Here is a 21,934-nt window from a genome sequence, read left to right on the forward strand (position 1 = left end):
CACCCCAAGAGAATGAGAATGCACCTTATACGTCCAAAATAGAAATTGCAACACAGAGGTCTTCAAATTATTATCAGGAAGCAAATGAGCCACATATTAGCATATGTCTACAAGTGTAGCTTTAGCTGCATTTTTCTGTTCTTCTTTTGGGATGGAAAACATAATTCCCTTAGTGAATTATCCTCTGGTCAACAATTCTAAAAGCAAATTACTCATGAAGGCTTGCTAATGGGAAATACCGTTAGCAAACAAATACATATTTATGTATTGGAATTTAAAAAAAAAATTCACAAGTCCTGCATTTCACTCAAGGAAAGCACATTTAATTTAAACTTTAATATATCCACATTTCTAACTGAGGTAATAGGTTATTCAAATAAATGAACCAGCAATCAAATTAGCCTTAAGAACAGAGATTTACCAGAATTGAATATTAATCAGTATTCTAATTATTTCCCCTCAGTTTTAGTCATTAGCTGTAAGATTTTGAAAAAAAGGTATCTTAAAATCTTGGTAGACTACTTGAAAATTAAACCTCCATGGTTATAAATTGTTGTTAAATACTATATGTGCATTCTTTTATTCATTGAATAGTTACTGAGGTCCCCCTATTTGCTGGATGGGAGAGTGGCTCAAAGACACAAGTCTCTTCTGGAGCTCCCATTCTAGTGGGAGATACCTAAGGTAAATAATAAACAAGAGGTTGTCAGAAGGTGTCAGGAGTCATGAAGAAAATAAAACAGAGATGGGAGTGAGAGTAAGCGTCAGATCTGGCCAGACTACTGGATATTATAGAGTCAGGTTTGGGCAGGAAAACATGGGCAACAGACCAGAGCTATCCACATAAGGATCTGTGCTATGAGCTTTGTAGGCAGAGGCAACAGCAAATATAAAAATTGTTATAAAAATTGTAAGGTGGTACTAGTGTGGCTATTTCAAGGGGCTGTAAGAAATCATTGTGACTGGATGCTAGTGAGCCAGAGGGACAATGGTGAAGATGAGGCTGACAGGTAAGGGACTATACCATGCAGGGACATCCATGCATACACTCTTCCATCCAGGACTCCCAGATTCACCTTTCTATAATAGCTGAAATCATTCCACTACTTCCTCTTTTTTTTTTTTTTAATTTTTTTTTCAACGTTTATTTATTTTTGGGACAGAGAGAGACAGAGCATGAACGGGGGAGGGGCAGAGAGAGAGGAAGACACAGAATCGGAAACAGGCTCCAGGCTCTGAGCCATCAGCCCAGAGCCCGACGCGGGGCTCGAACTCCCGGACCCCGAGATCGTGACCTGGCTGAAGTCGGACGCTTAACCGACTGCGCCACCCAGGCGCCCCTCCACTACTTCCTCTTTGAAAAGCTTTCAGCCTCTCCTCCCCCGGCCCCCACCACCACCCCGATCTACACAGTGAAGTTTGATCACTTCAGTATGGCACCTCAATCCTGGAGGCACATTAGAAGCACTGGGCATGTTTAAAAATGTGAGTGCTTAGGTCCCACTCTAAACTAATCCAATCAGACTGGACATTGATATTCATATCCAGCTTATAGTGGATTCTAATATACAGCCAAGGTTGAGAAACATTGATTTGGTCTGTGCAGTCCAACAGAATTAAAATATAAGCCACATATATTCTAGTGGCTACATATAAACAAGCTAAAACAAAACAAAACAAACCAGATAAAGTTAATTTTAACAATATATTTGTTTAACCCTGTATGTCCAAGGTATCCCCATTGCAATATGTAGTCAATACAAAAATTAAAAAATATGTCAAATTCCTTTTTACATCCTATGTCCAGTTCTATTTTCCACTTAGAGTATATCTTGATTCTGATGGCAAATGTTCCTCAGAAATACTTGACTTATATTTGCTGTTTATAAAGTTTATGGTTAAAAAGGTAGATTGCCAAACCCACTTGGTTCATCACATACTTAAAAGTTTTTTTTTAATAACTGAATTCAGTTTCATTTTTTAAAAACATTAGTTATAAACTAATTAAACTTGAATGAAATTGGCAGCTAAGTTCCTTAGTCACATTAGCTGTATTTTATGTGCTCCGCAGACATATGTGGCTAGTGACTACCTTCTTGGACAGGGAAGCTCTAGTCTATAAGTCCAGCTTACTTACTTTCTAGCCTGACATAGTCCTGGTAGAAAATTTGGTTTTGTAGTCAGACATTAATGGGCTTCAATTGCAGCTATGTGCTGTGGGATTATAGATTGATTAATGTCTGCTATCCTCATTTCCACATCTATAAAGGAAGAATAGTATTGTTACCACATTATCATTAGAATTAAATATGAAAACATAGATAAAATACCGAGAACAGTACCTGCTGTAAGATAATCCTTCAGCTCAGTTGAATCTTTATATTAAAATAATAATAAAAAAGGCAAAGGCTTTAATAACCTTTGGTTATGTTTACCTTTTCCTCTAAATTAGTTTCATCCTTATCCTATTTTTCCTTCTTTTTCTCCTCTATATCTCCAAATATATATATATTTGAAGATATTTTACTTTTGTTGCTGTTTTGAATATAATTTCCCACCAGATTGTGTATTCTTTATCTGAGTGGTAATTCTCTGGTAGTAGCCCACAGGCCAAATCTCACCCACAACACTGTTTTATTTTTTTCCAATGCAGTGTTGGTCTGTATAGTATTTAAAAATTGGTTGTTGGCATGTAAGAATCAATTAGACTTGTTCAGAACAATTACATTTGCAGCTTCTCATGAAAAAAAAAGAAAAGAAAAGAAAAGAAAAAAGAAAAGAAAAGAAAAGAAAAGAAAAGAAAAGAAAAGAAAAGAAAAGAAAAAAACCTGTGGACAACACAAGGCTGGCATTTCCACCTGATGATAGATAATCTTCAGTGTCAAGTGGAAGCTTTCCCCTTTAGCCAACATGTATTCCTCAGGTATCCAGTTTCTGCTGTGCTCTCTTGTGTTTCTGACTCTGAAGCTGAATGTCAGTTACTGTTTATCATCACTCTTGTACTTGCAATTTTATTATAACTGTTACCATGATCTCTGTGGCCAAAAGTATGCTAATGAATTTATGACTTCTGATCTCTTTCAATGTTACATCTGCTCTCTTTAATGCCACACACTTCCTGGCCCTCCAAAAGCAGCTAGGGTCATTATTATACACAGACGTTAGGTCATTTTCTTCCGATTCCCAATGCTTACTATATAGACTTTTGGAGGTAGGACCTGAGTGCTGTGTTTGAAACAAGATATGTGGGTATCCTGAAATGTGTGTCTTTTGCCCTACAAATGTGTGTAGGCGAAAAGCTTCCACTTTCAGGAAAACCCTACACCAAGTGATCTTCAAGCTTAAAGTGCAAGCTCTGTTCTCATCAGTTCTAAACGAGATTTTTTTGGAGAATGGCAGTAACATAGTGAATGAGCTACTTGAAGCAGAGCCCACTGCTGGTTTCTTTAGATTAGTCAACATTTTTGTGACAGTGTGATTATATCTAGGATCCTAGTAAAGCCCTCAGGAAGCAGAAGAACAGATATCACTTTTTAATCTTTATCATTGGCATGAGACCACCCAAGTAGGAGTTTATATGTTGTTTCGTTCTTAAGGGTCTCTTCAAGGACTTCTGGAAGAATTTCAAATAATGTCCATAGCTCCACTTAAGAACTTTGAAATATGACTTTATCTTCTATAATCGAGAGTTGCATTCAGACAGGGGTTGGGGGACGTTTTCAGGGGATATGAATTACTACTAAGAAATTATTTTGTATTTTCAAGTTTTGGGCATTATAATTATTATTATTATTATTGGTATAAATACCTTCAGGGGTCATCAGGTTCACATTTTTCATTTAATGTTTTAGAAAATGAGGTCTAAGGAATGTTCACTGGCTGAGTCTGGTTTACCTAGCTAGATAGTAATAAAATCTCTATTTGAATTCAAATATCCTCTCTGTAAAGTCCTGGAGGTACTTAGGTCTCTATTAGCATTTACTTTAGATGCAGAATTATGTTAGGATCACAGATAATTCTGCTTGCTTTTTCAAAAATGGTAAATGTTAGAAGTTACTTGGAAAGTCTATGGTAATGGTATAGATCATCTTGTGCCCCTTTTTGTTTTGCGTGTGTGTATATGCGTGTGTGTGTGTGTGTTTTAAGTACTTTTACTTTAGAAAAAAAATCAAAATCAAACTATATTTATTGTTTTTTTCTTTCCTGACTATAATGCGTCGTCATTTAAATTTGACTTAAATAATTCAGTAAGATATAGAGAAGAATATACAAATCATTCAAAATCTTATATCCAAAAATTATCAATATTAATTGGTACATATTGTCCCAGACATCTTGTTATTCATACCTGTAAAATTTTACATAAAAGGCATCATGTATTTATATTTTAAACTTTTTTTTTTTTTGCCCTCTCAGTTATAAGAACTTAACCATCATGCCCATGAATACACAGCAATATGCTGGTATAATAATGTCATAAGCTTAATATACTATAACTTATTTTACTAATATGACATTTCAGTTGTTTCTAATTTTTTATGAGACACATTAAAATGAAAATCCTTGTTCACATACTTTTGATCAGCTCTCAAATTGTTTTCTTAAAAATAAATCCCTAGTATTAGACCTAATCAATCTGAGGGTATGCATACACATTATATATTTTGAAACACATTGTGAAAATTCTTTCCACAGAATTATCAACAGTCTGTTTTGTGTCAATTGACCTGTGTCTTCACCAAAAATGTTTTTATCATGTTTTTACTCTTTGCCAATCTAAGTGAAAAAATGTATCCCTTTGGTTTCATGTGTTTTGCTATTGTTTCTTTTCTAAATTTCTTTTGCCAACTTCTGTAGGCAGATTTTTTCTTATGTCTGAGAACTCAATATATTATATCTGTAAAATAATATAAATGTATAAATAGCAAATACATGTAGGAAGTCATCATATTTATTAACTTTTTCTTTCATGTATTTTTTTTTCCTTAGCAAACGAAATCAAATTTAGCGGGCCCCCTTATTAAAGTAACAGAAGACTCTAAGTTGATCTTATCTATGAGTTAGTCAATAGCATCTATCCCAAGCTGTCTAAGTTCTACAACCAATGAGGCAATGTGATTTGAGGCTTATATTGTCATACTTTCTAGATCTAAATTTCCTAACTTACTAGATGAAAGAATTATATGAAATTATTTGTAAGGACCCTTTCAGGTCTAAAATTCTTTGAATCTCTGTTTGCATTGTATTGGGTTTTTCCATGTTACCATCGAAGCTTTGAAAAATATTACTTGACTTTTTAAATAGCAGGACATGAAAAATTGTAACTCAGCAGTCTAATTTCATCAGTTAAGCAGAGTTGTGTTTCATTTTAGTCTTTGTACCCAAGCCAGCCAGGTCATTTTAATTGTATGGCTTATATTTGCAATCATAGGATGAGCTCCCCAATGAATACATCTCTTTGTTGCATTGTCACTTCCAAGTGTAGGATGCTGAACTGAAATACTTTGTTCTTCCCTGATTTCCCATCTAATAGTACAGACCCTTGGCCTTGTGAATTCTAACAGTCATAAATACAGCAAGGATATCATTTTCTTCATAAAATATAATAAAGAGCTACTAGAATTTTTAAACAGTCTCTTTTGTGCTCCAGTGAGTCAGTAGATACACTATAATCAATGTTTTGGTTTATCTGAAATATTTTGGAAGAGTAGAAGAGAGTAGCTTACCTACTCCAGTGTGTTGGACGCTAGCCCTTTCTCTACTGCATTCTACACTTGGTGCTCGTAGTGTAGACTAGTGATTAGAAGCCTCCAAACCTGATTCACTGCTTCCTAGGTACATGGGCAAGTCATTTAGTAATCTCTCTAAATCTCTTTCCTCATCTCTAAAATCAAGATTACATTAATTCCTTCCTCCTGGACTTGTCAGGGATGATTGAGATGTTCATAATGGCTGACATTTATCCACTGCTCACAACCCTTGCAGACTCAACACTTGGTACTCAGTGAATGTTACTTTATTATCTTCACAACCATCTTCCACAGGTGAAAAAAAATGAAACATATAATTCTGTCACATAATAGTTCCCACTTATAAGGAAGGTGCAGTGGATGCTGTTAGAGTCCTGCTGGACCTTGCTAAATACCTCAGTCACTGATACCTGGGACCTACCCTTCAGCCTGTGCTTCAGGTCCTTACCAAGTTCAGAATGACTAACAGCCACATGAATGTTCCTCTGATTCAGGCAAAAAGAGTTAGTGACTTCTTAAAAACAAACATGTCAAACCTCCAATTGTCAGGAGTCGATCAAACGATTAAAATCCCCTGGTCCTTTGTTGGGTAATTCCTTTTCAGCTGTTGTACATCATGTTTTTCCTTCCTGGGCTCTTTCCCTCTCCACTGGTTGCCTTCTCACAGTTCACATATCTCCTTGGGTAGTGATGCAGGCCAAGGGTGAGTTTGGCTGGTGGATTTTAAAAATTATCTTAATTAGTTATAAAAACTTAAATGTTAAGAATTTCAGATAAAATTGAGATTTCTGGCTTTTCTTGATAAAATGGGTAGATATGGCAGCCCCGGGCTGTTATTCCCACATAAATGCAATTGACTGGTAACCCTCTTAGATGGGTCACATGCTCCTGTCCCACACCCTTTTTTCCATTTACCCAGCTTCATTTTTATTACTTGCTTAGCCCCTGTAGACATATGTGTTTATGGACTCTGCCCTATGAGGATTTGTTGTTTTCCTCTTAACTCCCATTTGCTGGCCTCTTTGTTCTGACCTTTCTCCTTCTTTCTTCACTCTCAGGAGCCAGCTCTGGTGTTTGCACCATTGCTGCTTTTACTGGCTTCTGTCTCTATAGTAACAGGAACATAGCAGGGAAGTGAAAAATTCTGGGTAGTACCAGCAGGGGGTAGGAGACTCCTGAGAAGGGAAGGGAGATTCTCTGCACAAATTGGTGGCAACCTTATCCTATGTTTAAACAGTGTTGATGCCTGCCAGACACACTTTATTGACCACTCCTCCCCTACCCTCATTCCTGTTGGCCAGGAAGTAACTTTCTGCAGATGTTCCTTACAATGTTACTGTTCCTTAGAGCTGAAGGGCTTTAATCCACGTTCATCTCGAAGTCTGCCTAACCACTTCCCGGCCTTGCTTAAGGAGCTTCCTTAAAGTATTGCTTCTGGCAATTTTGATTCTGTAGAACTGGAATGGGACCTGAGAATATGTGGTTTCCAGATCTTTCGAGTGGCTGGTCCAGAGTCTCATAAAAGCTTCACTTTGAAGGTAGGAAGACTGAGACCCAATCAAAGGGCAAAATTCTACTCAATCGTGCTTATGGCCAGGATGCAAGATCTCTTCTCTCTATAAACATTCATCACAAGTACCAGAGACTATTTGTTTTCCAGTTTAATAATGCAATTGAGGTTAGCTTTCATTTAAGCCAAATGTAAAGAGAATTTTAATGTTAGAAGTTTCATATTAAAAAAAAAATTCTAGCTATTTTGGCTTTCCTCGAGAAATGGCAGCACTGCGTTCCCACATGACATGACTTCAGTTAGTAAACATGCAGTCATCTGAGTACTTGAGTCAGTAGTTGGTTCCAAAATAGGACAACCTCAAAGATATGTATAATCAAACTTAAGAATAAAATGAATGGATTTTATTTTCATAGGATTGGAAAGGTTTCTTCCTCCCCCTTTTTCTTTTTATTCCTGTTTTGAATTCTTGAAAAGCTTGTGAATTGTTCAGTTTCTCTTCCTGCTAAAATGACCTGAGTACAGGTTCACGCTGTGAGCAGTAGGACGTTTTCTAATCTTGCTTTGCCACAGTTAGGCGATAGATAGCCATGACTGTTGCATTAAAACAGCTAGGTACGTGAGCATTAAATTCCATGTTTTGTCAGAATTCCACGGAGAATCAAGAAAAGGATATTAATTTTAAGTGAATAAGTACAATTTCATTCACAGTCTGGGGAATATTATAAGATTACAGGTATAGCTAATTTCAAGAATTTTATGAGCTTTTGTAGAATACAAACCCAAGGGTAAAACCACCAAAAAAAAAAAAAAAACCTGCATGAACGTAATTGAACAACAAGTAAGGCACAATAGAGATGCTTAGTGGCACAATTTGTAAGTCTCGCATTATAATTCAGGTTGAATAATGTCTTTAGGATTCAGTGGGATGTATTTTTGCTGCCTTTGCTTTTGGGTTTCTGTATTGTCAAGGGTGGTTCACAAAACAGCTCTGATCATTAGTGGGAGAGCTTTTGTGAAGGGGGTGAGAAGCCTAGAAAGTAAAGTCTTGGAAATCAACTAAATGCCCTTGTGTTTTATTAGCTAGCACTTTTTATAGCTCATAATAAAGTCAGTTCAGAAGGTCACTTCTTGAACATGGCTATGAATATTGTAGTGTATGAGTTCTCAAATTGTTTATGAGCAGACTGGGTAAGGAGTTTTAATAAATACGTGGCCAAGAGAACTATTCCTGAATTGTGGGGGAAAAAAAGTTGAATCGGATTCCTCTCCCCATCCACCTCCTCCCCCCTCACTCCAGGGCTGCATGGTCTATCTTCATTGAACCTGTGGTTATTTTATTCTTGTTTTCCCTTTTGTATTTCATATTTGTAGAAATTGTGGGGTGTTACAGAGCTATTTACATACTTTATTTTGAACTCAGCTGAAAGATTTTGTCACCTTTATATCGTGCCATCTTATGTCTATTTTTTTTTTTAAAGTTTCTCCATGGTGAATACAAGGCTCTTACAGATAAAGTTCTCACCTGAATTCCTTCATTTTTGAGCTCAAAAAATTGAGGTGTAATTATTGGAAACCATAGCAAGTAGGGCTGTGTAGGCAAGGCAATGGGAAAACTTCAGTGAGAGACAGAAGTTAAAAGTAGAAAGCATCTAGGCTTGCTTGCTGGAATAATTTTCTCAGTGTCACATTCCTGACTGACAAGTATTAGATCAAAGGGCTGGGATGCAGGTTAGTAATATTTGCAGGAACAGCATTAAACTTAAAGTCAATAGTATATTGTGCTGAAGCACATATATAATTCACATCTCTTTATACTTGCTATTTTTTGAGAAAGTTCACTTCATGAAATAATGCATTCAGTCCAATAAAACAGAACTAATACACAACACTGCTGATGTACAGGCATTCTGCGTACTTGATTTATACAAGGTGAATAGAATAATGCAGGTTGGCCCATGTTCAATTTTCATCCACTTGAGTTTTATCTTTTAAGCTGTAGATGCGGACATCGTGTTGTCTCTAGTGTTCACATTTCCTAGTTATAAAGTTAATTATGACAAGCTGATTGTTGTCTTCAACACTGATGACTAACCTTTGAAAGATGCTTGCAATTTTACTTGATATTTGTTTTTGTTGAAGGTACAGTTTAAAAAGTGAAAGCCAGCTAGTCAGTTTTAGTTTATTTCATGGTGATTTTTATAGTTTTTATTCCTGTCTTTTATATGAAAATATATTACAGACTTTTCCTTCCTAATACTAAAAAGAGATGACAGTGAAACTTTTAAAATTGCATCATTTGAAAGAAGGTAAGCATAGGAACATAAGTAACTTAACCATATTATTCTGGGTAACATTGATACTCATTATAAGAAACATTTTTGTTTTTAGCAAACACCTAACTGTCATTCAACATTTGTAACTCCATACATTTTTGGGGGTTGGCTATGAGGTTTGGGTTTTTTTTTTTAGACATAATAAATGTGCTACAACATAAAGTTTTTATATCATGTTGTAGAACTTATAGTTTTCTTTGATGATTTTTTCCACTTTAAATAAAACAAAGATTGAAAGAAACAAGAGGAAGATCTCTTGGATGAATCAGTTTTTCATGTGTATTCATTAAGTTCATATGCATGTCTTTCTGAATATACATGTACCTTAACTTTCCTAAATCCTCACAATTATCATGAAAATAGATACTTGCCATTGTCTCAAAGTAGCCCCTTGATAAAATACAATACTGGAGTTGGGTACCATAGGTAGAAGCTTTATGCATCTTGGGAGAAAGTACAGGGAAATGAGGGAAACCTTCTCTGAACTCCATGGGGAAGACTAGAGAAGTTTTTGACCATACCAGGAAATGGGAAAATAATGTTGGCTATTTCTATGTGGTTTCCTATTCCCCAGACCAACCCTCATGCCCCCAAATCAATGACTCTTGCTGCCTCACTCAATCTTGAGGGTTCAGCAGCAAAAACTAGTTCATTCTTTCAGAGGTTCATTTCACTTAGGTATGTTAGAATTAGGTGATGGGGAGGGGATGTGCCTGGGTGGCTCTCGGTTAAGTGTCTGATTCTTGATATCGACTCAGGTCATGATCTCACGGTTTGTGGATTCAAGACCCAAGTCAAGCTGTTAGTGCAGAGCCTGCTTGCAATTCTCTCTTTCCTTCTCTCTGCCTCTCCCCCACTCTTTATCTCTCTGTCTCTCTCTCTCTCTCTCTCAAAATAAATAAATAAACTTAAAAAAAATAATTAGATGATGGGACAATTGATCATCCTGGATGGATACCCTAATATGGAACTTATTCTGACAGTAAGGAAGAAAAACAGTGAAGAGAGAGGCAGGTGTGATATTATTTTCAGAGTTAAATTGTTTTACACCAGTGGTCAAGAAAAATGCATTTGAATTATTATTATTTTCCTCCAGTATTTGTTCCAAAATGCTCTTTAACTGTGTTGATTAATTTCCAAATCCCTTTGAGGCTGAAAGCCAGGGGTTGGTTATTTAATCTACTTCCTTTGATTTGAGGTTGACTACTCTAGTCACATCGTAGGGTCACAGGGACCCTTGCTGCAGCAGGAATTAGTACTCTCTTCTAAGGCTCCAAAATTCCTCCTCAAAAGGGAAAATACTCTTCTAGAGTAAGTTAAAAACCTTTGTGTGGGTGATTTTCTGTTATAAATGAAAGTGCTTTTACATTTCTTGGTTTATGGACCAAGTTATATTTCCTAATGAATATACAACAAACCTACATCCATATTATAATGTTTTAGGATGGGTGGGGCATGTTAAACAATCAGCTTTTCATAGATTGACTTTGCGTTCAAGTGCCTAGCTGTAATTTGAAGTCTAATAGCAATTTAATTTTGTTTTTCATTCTTTCCTTTCCTGAAATGTCACCACAGACTCTACTTTATTTGAAACATATACATGCAGAGATATTACTATGCATAGTAGTTCTTTAATTGCAGCATATTTCATTAGGTTGCACACATTAATTCCACTCTATTGGAAAAAAAAAGAAAACTGGAAGTCACTACATGGTAGTTAACTTCACATGAATTTTCATGAGTAAATATACACACTGGTTTGATGCTATCAGATGAGTGATCCTCAAAATTTCATTATTTGAGGCCTAATATCACCAAATGCATAATTATAGAGTTGGCAATTTAACCATGCTGAAGAATTTGTTTTAATGCATCTGCCTCTTTAAAACTTTAATCTAAATTCAGACTCCTTGCTGGGACACATGGATAATCATATCATCTACCACCATTTTCTATGTTGCATCCACTTCTTCTACTCTTGGTAATATTTTTGCAATCTATGACCTATCAGCCTGGTTATATATGTTCATTTATTCAGTGATCATATATGGAAGGAGCTATTTTTGAGGGCACAGTAGTGAAGGAGACGAAGAGATTGCCATCACAGGGTTTATATTCAAGGGGAGGAAAAGGGGAGATAGAAAGTAAGCAAGCAAATAATGAACTGCTTATAGGATAGTTTTAAAAAGTGGTATGTCCTGCCAAGAAACTTAAGCAAGGTGAAAATGCGATACTGACTTGGTAGAAGATCAGCTTTAAGTGTGATGGTCAGAAAAGGCTCTCTGAGGAGGGAACATCTCACCTGACACCAGCTAGGGGAAGGTCTGAGAGGTGGAGTGTTGTAGGGAGAGGGAAGAGCAAGCACAAGGCCACAGGCAGAGCCAAGCCTGGAGGTTGTTGTAAGGATCACACAAATAAGGCTGGAAAGAGAGAAAGCTCAACAAGTACATGGAGTTTGGACTACACCCGGCTTTATTTCATGTTTATTGTGACTCATTTGCTTTGTTTTGAATAATTGTTAAGCAATAACAAGATAGTTTATTTATAAACAAATTATACCCTTCAAAATCTTAATTTTTCTACTCTGTAGACCAATAAAATAATTATTACATTCAAATGGTAATATTAATTTCTTCTCTATTTAAGTTGTATCATGGGTTCTCAAATTATATCAATGAAGCATCCGTGTTTTGAATTCTTATATTATACTTAGACATAAACAGGTTTTTTTTTTTCCAGAATTGAGGTATCTGTCTATAAAGTTTTTCTCCCCCTATCTATTCTTTTATATCTCTGAGTGGGAATGCCAAATAAGGTTGGTGATTATTTTCCTGAGGCAGTGAATCTAGGATTTATTTAATTGTTTGCATAATCAGTTGAATATGGTTTGAACCGTCCTGTTTTCCAGGGGCCTTATTCTGTTAAATATATGCGCTTTCTCAAATTCTTTTTTTATTTGCTGCTCTGTTTGTAACCTCTAAAGCCTCCTTATTATCTCTCACCAGTATTTGCCCCTCATACTGATTTAAGACTACCTGTAGGTTTAATTAACTTGCTGTTTACTTCTCTGGTCTGGACCATTAATGAAGATGTTAAGTGAGACCTGGCAGGCCCTCCCACACTGAATATACTTTGCCATTTAAATTCTATTTTGCTTTGGGATCCTCAACTGCATTTCAACAAAGTATCTCTCCCCTGATCTGAATCTGGTTTGGAAACCAGATTGTATGAATCCTTAGTTTCTATTTTCCAAAAAAAAAAAAAAAAAAAAAAAAAAAAAGATCAGTGAAAGGAATACATTTAAAGACTTATTGTTTTCTTCAGTTCTTGCAAGGACATTTTTGCATTGCATTTTGAGGAACATTTTAGCTAACCATTTTGCAGATTTTGCCATTTTCCTCTCTTTAGAAAAGCAACCCATCAATACTATTGCTTTCAAGCTTTTGAGTGATGTTTTGATAATTTGATTTCTTGAGACACTTAAGTGATCATTTTAGGAGAAAAATTTTGTTGACTGATCTCAGGTTCTATAAATCACTTGTATTTATTACCATTGTTTTACTAAATGTTATGATTTGAAGCTTTTTTGTTTTTAAGGTCTTCATTTGGACACTTGTTTAATATATTTAAAATAAGAACAATGTTTTGCGGCTTCACTGCTGATTATTTGCAGTTTGTAAGTGTAGCAGGGAAGTACATCAGGACTCTGGCTGTCCCTGTTCCATCTCAGGCCCCAGTTACTTCCACTGCAACATATGATACTAGCTCAAACAAACAGACTTGCAAAAGAGGTGTCTAGGAACTCAGACATGCCACCCGGACATGACCACCATCCTTCCTATCAAAGTGACTGCAGAACCTGAAGGAGGAACTGGGCATAGAGGGTAAGAGTTTATGGAGGGGTTTGCAGGGTCTTGTGAAAGGGTGAGGAGTAGGTCTCTCCCCTCAAGTCAACAGAGATAGTCTTCAGAGAATTATTGACCCACATCCCCTCCTATCTCCTAAGCACAGTGTATGCTGGTGCGACTATTCCTGGGGAGGAAGAAATGAGAGAACATGGAAGGCTAAGATTTGGGAGCAAGGAGAGGGACTGCTTTGAGAATGGCCTATGCTCCCAGATTCTACTGAAGGAAAAGATGTGTAAGTGTACCCCATAGGCTTTGTGGGAGAAACTTTCCCAAAGGAAGCCTCTTGGAAGACAAGACAGACACAGGAAAAAGAGACTGAAGATGCACTGGGAGATGAAGACTAAGGGGCATGCCTAGTAGCAGCCAATGGAGACATTTACCTCCCCGAGGGGTCTGGTTATCCTCAGAATGGCAGCAGGTGTGGGAGGAAATCCTTGAGCAGTCAGGCATCAAACATCTTTCATGACCAAAGGACTCCAAGGCCAGGTTATATCAGTGCTAGTCCAATAAGCTCTTTTGTACCCTATACCTTTTGCCCCTTCTTGGCTTTTCTGCTACAAATTTGGAAAGGTCAGAAATCAAGGCAGAGGAGCTAGGAGTGAGGAGAAATACAAAGCAGTAAACAGAAATGTAGGGCACCATAGCTCTTCCCCACAAACATGGAGTTTGGGCTCAAAGCAGGGCTGACAGGGAGGACAAAGGTAACGATTAAATGAACTTTAAATGAATTAGTTTTAACTAGTGTCTTAGACTGGCCATTTTAGTTATGGAAGAAGAGCATTTTTGTTAACTAAGAGTCACTTAAGGACTTTCATTGTCTGAGAAAAGTTGTGGGGTCTGGGTAGGTAATCCTTAAGGGGAGAGAAATGCCATCCACATAAGAATGGATGGGAATAGAGATGGAGGTCAAGAATAGTATTCTTCCACCTTTACCTGGTGTAGTTCTAGTCTTTCACCCTAACATTTACTTTTTTGCTTTTGGAGATCACGGACACTATAAGTGATGAGACTTGCTCTCGGCAAAACAGCTTGGAATCTCCTTGGAGTTGGCGTTCTCAGGCTTTATTTGGTGTCTACTTTTTGTCTCTTTTGCTGTGGAAATGAAACCCAAATCTGGTTGTGGAGAAGTTCAGTAGGAAATGTAAATATCAAGAGAAAGTAACAGGATGATAAAGGATCTGAGATCCTTGCCATCTGAAAAACAGATATAGCGGGCAAGGCATGCATTTAGCCTGTAAAAAATGAAAGATGTAAAGGGAATTTGGTATGTGTCTTCATATGTCATGGCTGAAGGACTCTAATTCTGTATGTCTTCACAGAATCAAACTAGGGGCATTTTAGGGGGAGAGATTATATGCTAATGTAAATTACAATTTTGAAATATTCAGAACTGTTTTTAAATACTGAAACTAGACGTTCCTATAAGAATGAGCTACTATCTTTAGATACTTATAAGCAGATACTAACTAGCTATATCCAAAGGGTGGTGGAGAGGACCCCTGCATCGGGAAGAATCTTGAATTTCATACCAGGGGCTTCCTTTCCAATGCTGAGATTTTAGGTGTTGATAAGGTGAATGGAAGAGGCACTGGCTGGGAACCTCAAACTATCATTGCTCTGCAGTTAACCCTATAATTTGCAGGTTAGGAATCTGTGCTTAAAGAAATAGTACTGGCAGCAACATGTGTGTTCACTCAAGACCAATATGGCTACTGCCCTAATCACAGTTGTACAGCCAGATTTTTTTTTCTGGTTGTGGTAGCAAGTGGAAACAAAACATAAATTGAATATAATGTCAATTACAAAAATAGAAGGTGGAAGCAACATCAAATTTTGATTGGTGCAACCAAAACTATCTGTGTATGTATAATGTGTAAAGTTTTAGGTCATTGTCATGATAGGTTTCACTTTAAAGACTTCCCCCCCCCCCCCACAAAGTTGTAAGCATATCTGAAATCAGAATAACTAAAGGTTCTGAAATGAATTTTCTACATAAAGCAATTAATATTTCATTACCATAAAAGACAAAAATAAATCACAAATGCTTACCTCCTCAGTTAATGCTCCACCAACATACATCCTGAGGGCAGTCATGTTTGAAATCATAGTTGAATTTTTCATGTCTCTTTAGGGAATTAGTCCTCAAATTGAGACTCTAATAATCTTCTGAAGGCTGTGCCTTCCCTCTGGAAGCATAAATAGGACTTACAGGATTCATTCATTCATCCATAAGTACTTTCAAACATGCAAACATACTGTTATTTTAATATATTTTAAAAAACCAAAACACTCTGTGTCTCACATTCCTATCTTGCTACCCACCCTTCATTTGTCTGCTTTATGGAAGAACTTTCTAAGAACAGTCTATAATCATGTTATACCATCTTCTCCTACCATTCTTTCTTGAACTCACTACTGGAGTGATCTCAAGTTTTCTTATAGTTTTAAATGCTAATCAGAGCTAATTTATATTACCATCTCAGATCTCTCTCTTGCCAAAGTCAGGATCAGTAATGGTTCCTGGGTGGTAGGCCTTGACATGAACCTTCAAGTTGAGATTAATAATTTAGGCAATCTAGGGGCGCCTGGGTGGCGCAGTCGGTTAAGCGTCCGACTTCAGCCAGGTCACGATCTCGCGGTGCGTGTGTTCGAGCCCCGCATCGGGCTCTGGGCTGATGGCTCGGAGCCTGGAGCCTGTTTCCGATTCTGTGTCTCCCTCTCTCTCTGCCCCTCCCCCGTTCATGCTCTGTCTCTCTCTGTCCCAAAAATAAATTAAAAAAACGTTGAAAAAAAAATTAAAAAAAAAAATAAATAATTTAGGCAATCTAGAAGTGGGCTGGTTCAAGGCTGGAGTTGAAGTCCCCAGGTCAGATACATGGTTTCATAAGCCTAAACACTAAACTAAAAGAGTAAACAGGAGTCACTTTATGAAATTAGGGTCAGGAACACAGAAGCCAATAAAAGAGTTGTCAGAATCAAAGTGAGATAACTGAGTTCTGTGAGAAGAAACACTAGCGGGTAACTAAGGGGAATATTTAAGACCTTATTTATCCATAACTTATAATCTTCATGTCTGTGTTCAGTTCTGAAAATTTCTTCTTCTCTATCAATTTTTTTCCCTTGGAGAGGACTAAATGACCTACACTCTGAAGGAAAAAAAATAGATTTCTATACAATGTATTTTAATACATGTTAAATGATATGAATAATATTTCCCCCACTGACAGTTTCTAATCCTGCTTTACTGTAGTTAGAGGGCTATAAATACATTGAGTTTTAATGAATCTTTGAAATAAATTATTGATGATCATGAATTTTCTCACATGAAAGCCAACTAGAGCTATTCCCCTGCAGTTTTATGAAAGTAAATTGTGTCTGTATATTATAAGTCTATTAGGAGAATCATGATTTCCTGCTGTTGAGAGCTGTGGGTGGAATGATTTAGCAACATGGTGGTCAGTTTTCAGTAACCCTTAGGTTATTAGACACCAATAAGACACCTTTTCTTTTCCATGACACACCAGGGATCTAGTGAAATGGGAGCAGAGCACAAGAAACAAATAACTACATGCAAGTAGATAGTGAGCCATGTAACCATTTTGCATTTCCTTAGCAATTGACATTGAAGTTGTGATAAGACAGCCTTGACTGCATGCATTCCCTGGGTGTATTCAACATTTATCTGGCACTGAGCACTAATGTAAGTGCAGATAGGGATCTCATTAGAGGTGTGGAAATAATACATACGGGATGTCTGAAGGAAGGAATACCTTGGTTGGCAAGATACCTCCAACAGGCCATAATTTGTATAAGCAGCCCTAACTAAAGTTCTTAATAATCCACAACCACCACAAATGCATAGAGGAGCAGAATTCCTGAAATAGATTCTGATACTTTGCTTTTGAAAAAGAGAGCCACATATATTTTGATATTTTTGGTTGTGAGCATAATTCATCTTTGCTTTGCCCACCAAGTGTTCAATTACCTAACAGGCAAATGCTCAGGGTCCTAGGATGTGAGGGACACCAAAATACTCTAAACAACTCAGCTTGGAAAAAACAAAACAAACAAACAAACCAAAAAACACTTAACTTGAACTTTTCAACCAAAGGAACCTGGGGGAAAAATACCAAAAACACTTTAATTTCAGCACATGCATGAAATTAAGGGTTTTCTGGCTTAGGTTTGTTTTTTTGTTTTTGTTTTTGTTTTTAATTACAAATTGAGGAGCAAGTACCATAATCTTTTCAGGTTTGAGGGCCTTTCAGAGGTCTTCATGTGACCGTGTTCTTCACTGAAATGGAAGTAAAGTCCCCTCTGAAAGTGCACAAATGACCCATGCTGTGTGCTGGTCCAGCAGTGTCTTTGTGACCCAGAGGTAATTAGTCTGAGCCCAAAAGGAGGACTGGATTACTCTTATCTTCATGTGAGCTTGCAGCACGACAAATGTTATTAATGGTCATAAAATTATCTGATCTTTTTTTAACACCAGCCTTCGCATTTGTCTCTCTGACCTCATGTGGCAGTTATTCCCACAGGCTGACCGATGTGCTGGGCGAAGATGAATTTCTTTTTATTGGTTTGAAATTTATTGTCTGTTAATTTCATTGATCAAAGGGAATAAAAGATCAAAGAAAGGATAGCCCATTACATGAAGATACAAATCATTATTACTTTCTTTAATATTTTTGACATTAACATTAATCACTATGAATTATGGTGGTGTTCCTTTGGATGTAATATGCAACTTCAAACACATTTTAGTTTAATACCACATTATTGCTCACCATGTTACTTAAGCAAGTTTTCTTTCAGCACAGTTTTTTTTTCCCTCATTTGCAACCAAATGGGGGGAAAAGCATCGTGTTTGTATCTCTAGAGGCTGTGATCACACATCTGTGTACCTGTATCTGCTTTTGCAGCAAAATACTTAATATTTAATAGATGTGACGGAGCTATGTTCTTTCCTCAGTAAACTGTACTGACTTGAAAGGCATATAAATATTCAGGATCTGTGGAATCAAAGACAATTTTGATATTTTGGGGGGAAACTTAGAGCTGCAAATGATAATAGGATTGTGTATTTGATTTGAAAATATGAGGAAAAAGAGAGAAAGAAGCCTTTGATGCATCTATTAAGACCTACATTTCCTGGCCAAATGACTGTTTTCCAGGACATTTTTATGGGGATTTTTTGGAGCTAAGTATGAAAAGATTCAGTTATATGCGTACTTTTGAGAAGATGATTGGAAGTAATTTGTTATGTCTTTTTAGTCAACACATATCTTTGGTTATTTACAACAAGCAGTTTTGGTTTTGTTTTGTTTTGTTTTGTTTTTCTAATATCAGTTCAGTCCTTTTCTTTGAATGTTGGCCCTATGTGGTTGGTTATGACCTCATATAACAAAACAGATACTTGAGAGCTATAGAAATTTTAGAAAGTATCCTGTTCACCTCACTTTACAGGTGGAGTGCTTAAACAAAGCAGTTTAAGCTTTGTTTGTTGTGTTGTCCAAGGACTTACACTTACTTATCCACTCACACCATAGGCTCTGGAGCTATACGTTTTGGACTTCCAATTTACTGATTTCCAAAGTAAATCTCATTTGTTCAATGGCCAAATTGCTTCTAAGGCATATTGATTCTTTTTAAAACAATTGGGGTTGCCTGTTTATTTGTTTCAGTTTGAGACTGAAGGTCTTAGGCCATCACATGTCAAGTCGAGTTCCATAGTCATTTACTAAGCATCTAGTGTGTGGTAGGCCTTGTGCTAGGCACTGGAAATACCAAAATTATTGAAAAGGTAGCTTCAGATCTTAAAGTCCAGTGAAGTAGACAGACTCTGGTAAAAATAAAATTAGCAACATAAAGTGTCAGTGATAGATGTTTTTTGCCATTTGTGCCTGCATTCAAGGGAAGGGGTGCTTTCCTCTAGGAAAGATCACAGACTGTTTCAAGAAGGTAATTCTTGTCTATTTGAAATAGTGAAGAAAAAATACGTGTTTTTCTGGCAAAAATAAGGTCATTCAAGGTGGACAAAGAAAAAACTGAGTGTGCAAATATCCAGGGATGTGAAAAATTACAGCATACTCAAAACACTCAGTTGTGCAAAAGATATGGGAGGAGTGGTGCTTGTGATAGGAGATGAGGCTGATGAGGGAGCCAGCAGCCATATCCTACAAAGGTGCAAATCCTATGCAGATACAAAGCATTATCTGATTTGTGTTTTAGAATACTGTTCTAAGGACAGTGAGGAGGACTGGCTAAACGGGGCAAGGCAGGAGTGGGACTGGAGTTCAAGGAGGCAGGCCATCTCTTTGGCTCAGGCAAGAGTGACCAAGGCCTGAATAACAACAAAGTGAGATGGTTTATGAGAGAGAATTTGGTAGACCGAGGAACTATTTTGAAGGGGGAAAAAAGGTGTCATGAAAATTAAAGTGTCAAATACGTTATCCATGATTTTGGCTTCTTTGAATGGAATAAAGATGAAAAGTGTAACTGTAGGGCGAGGAAGTGAGGTAAGGACCCAGTGTGCTCAGTTTTGAGTATGTTGACTTTAAGGCTACTGCATGCATTTGGGAAGTCATTGTGGCTAACACCCAATGGGATTCACAGCTCTGGTTTTCAGATGAGAAATACCAGTTGGTGGGATAGGTGAAGAAGTCAGGTGAAGGAATGTTGTGTAAGTCTGTGAGAGCTTGTGAGCATCCAGACACTGCTAGGAAAGTAGCAGAAAAGAAGGAACTTGGAATGCCACCACCATTTCTAAGAAATTTAAAGGAAGAACCACTGGTGGAAAAGCCTTCTCAGGAATGGAGAGCCAGCAGGCTGACAGTTCAGAAGAGAAGGTCATTAATGTTTCAAGGAGCAGTCATTAGACTCAGAAGCCTCAGGTCATGGTGAGGTATCCATTTGTCTTGTCTATGGGTAGAGTATCAGTGCCTTCAGCAGAAGCAGTTCCTGGCGTGGTGCAGCCGAGATCTATACCAGAGGAAGGGAGGAGAAGGGCAGAACAAGCTCAGACAATTATTCCATCACAAAATGGCGATGTTCAGAGAAAATGCAGGGGTCAAGGAATGAGGTTGTGGTCAAGAGACAGATTTGAGTAGTTTTAGAGGCTGACGGGGAAGAAGATAAAAGGATGGGGGAGACTCAACTTATAGGTGATGGGACAGGTTACAGGAGAATATTCTTGGATGCCATGTGTTCAGTGGCACAGGTGGAAAGCTGCCTTGGATAAGGAAAAGCAGAGACACACTTTCAGACCCCAGAGACAGAGTGTGGATACAGACTTGCTGGATGGGAAAGAAGTGACATGGGGGAAGCCTCCAAAACTGCATTATTCTGAATATAAATCCTGACTTGCCTTGTCAGGTGTGTCCTTGGGCAAGTTTTATTATCTCTCTGATCTTCAGTTTTCTCATCTGTAAAATTGCGGCATTAATTATCTAGACCTTATTGAGTTATATGAATTAAATGAGATAATGCCTATAAATTTTCAGCTCAGTACCTAACACATTATAAGTGCTTCAAAGTGGTGGCTATCATTAAGGCTGGCTTTTATTCCTACACTCTGTCTGATTTTTAAAATCCTCCTGCAGGTGCAACTTCTCTCCATTCCCTTGTTCCATCCTCCAACTTGTGGCCCGATGCTAGCACTTGCTTTAGCTGATCCTTTGGTGGCTGTTTAGAGTTGAACATCAATTTATTATGAATGGCATCTTGCTCTTCTATACCTAAGTTTGTACCTGGTTCAAAGGGAAAGCACAGCTAGTCTATCATTATCAAGCTGTCACTTCTTATCCACTTCATTCATTCAACTCATTTGCATTAAACCACTCTAAGCCAGGTGAAGATATATTGCAGTGCTAAGACAGACCTGCGCATCCATGGGGAACATACAGAATGCCGCATCAGCAGGAAAACCAATGGGACATAAGGAGGCCAGTCTGTACTTTCTGAGACTGATGGTTGCTTGGTTTTTCACTTGTGCCTGAGGAGAATTAGTGATGGGCATGAGAGCAGGGAATGAGTGGAAGAAGTAAAACATACTCATCTTCTTCAATTAGCTTCTTCTAAAGTGAAAGATCAATTGTCTTCAACATGATGCTCACCTACCTTTCTTAGTCCCAGTCTCAAAATTTAACAAAGTTCCTTGGAACATATCAGTATAGCCTTTCAAAGTCTTGTGCATGAGCACACAGAGAAAAATGGTAACAAATACAGAACTCACTAGAAATAAGGCAAGGCAGTCACCTTCCAAATCATCATCACTTGGAAAATACCCATGTGTGGACTCCTGTCACCTCTCCTCTTGCCCGTTCTCTCACACACAAACACTCCAAGAGGCATAATGAGATTTTTTTTTCTCAAATATTTCGTTTATTTCCGTGGTAAAAAAAAAAAAATCTTGTGATTTATTAGTCCATT

General features: G+C 37.4%; 1 protein-coding gene and 2 long non-coding RNA genes across 14 annotated transcripts in view; 1 reads left to right on the top strand and 2 right to left on the bottom strand.

Annotated features, from left to right (window-relative positions):
• The window catches only part of TENM2 (teneurin transmembrane protein 2), a 1,969,530-nt gene that overhangs the window by 763,574 nt on the left and 1,184,022 nt on the right, over window positions 1-21,934 (top strand). The gene's annotated exons all lie outside the window — the stretch shown is intronic.
• On the bottom strand, window positions 6,001-15,681 carry LOC121010587 (uncharacterized). The gene is made up of 2 exons (XR_005781273.1): window positions 15,554-15,681; window positions 6,001-6,463 (listed from the first exon to the last, which is right to left on the bottom strand). It is a non-coding gene; the product is annotated as an uncharacterized LOC121010587 (long non-coding RNA).
• Window positions 16,339-21,934, bottom strand: part of LOC121010578 (uncharacterized) — a 43,959-nt gene continuing 38,363 nt past the window's right edge. The window contains exons 3-4 of the long non-coding RNA XR_005781265.1: window positions 21,384-21,497; window positions 16,339-16,405 (exon numbers count right to left, since the gene is read on the bottom strand). This is a non-coding gene — a long non-coding RNA (uncharacterized LOC121010578). The remainder of the gene's footprint in view (window positions 16,406-21,383; window positions 21,498-21,934) is intronic.

Source organism: Herpailurus yagouaroundi, unplaced genomic scaffold (assembly GCF_014898765.1).
Source record: "Herpailurus yagouaroundi ecotype Mexico unplaced genomic scaffold, PumYag 29, whole genome shotgun sequence".
Taxonomy (NCBI): domain Eukaryota; kingdom Metazoa; phylum Chordata; class Mammalia; order Carnivora; family Felidae; genus Herpailurus; species Herpailurus yagouaroundi.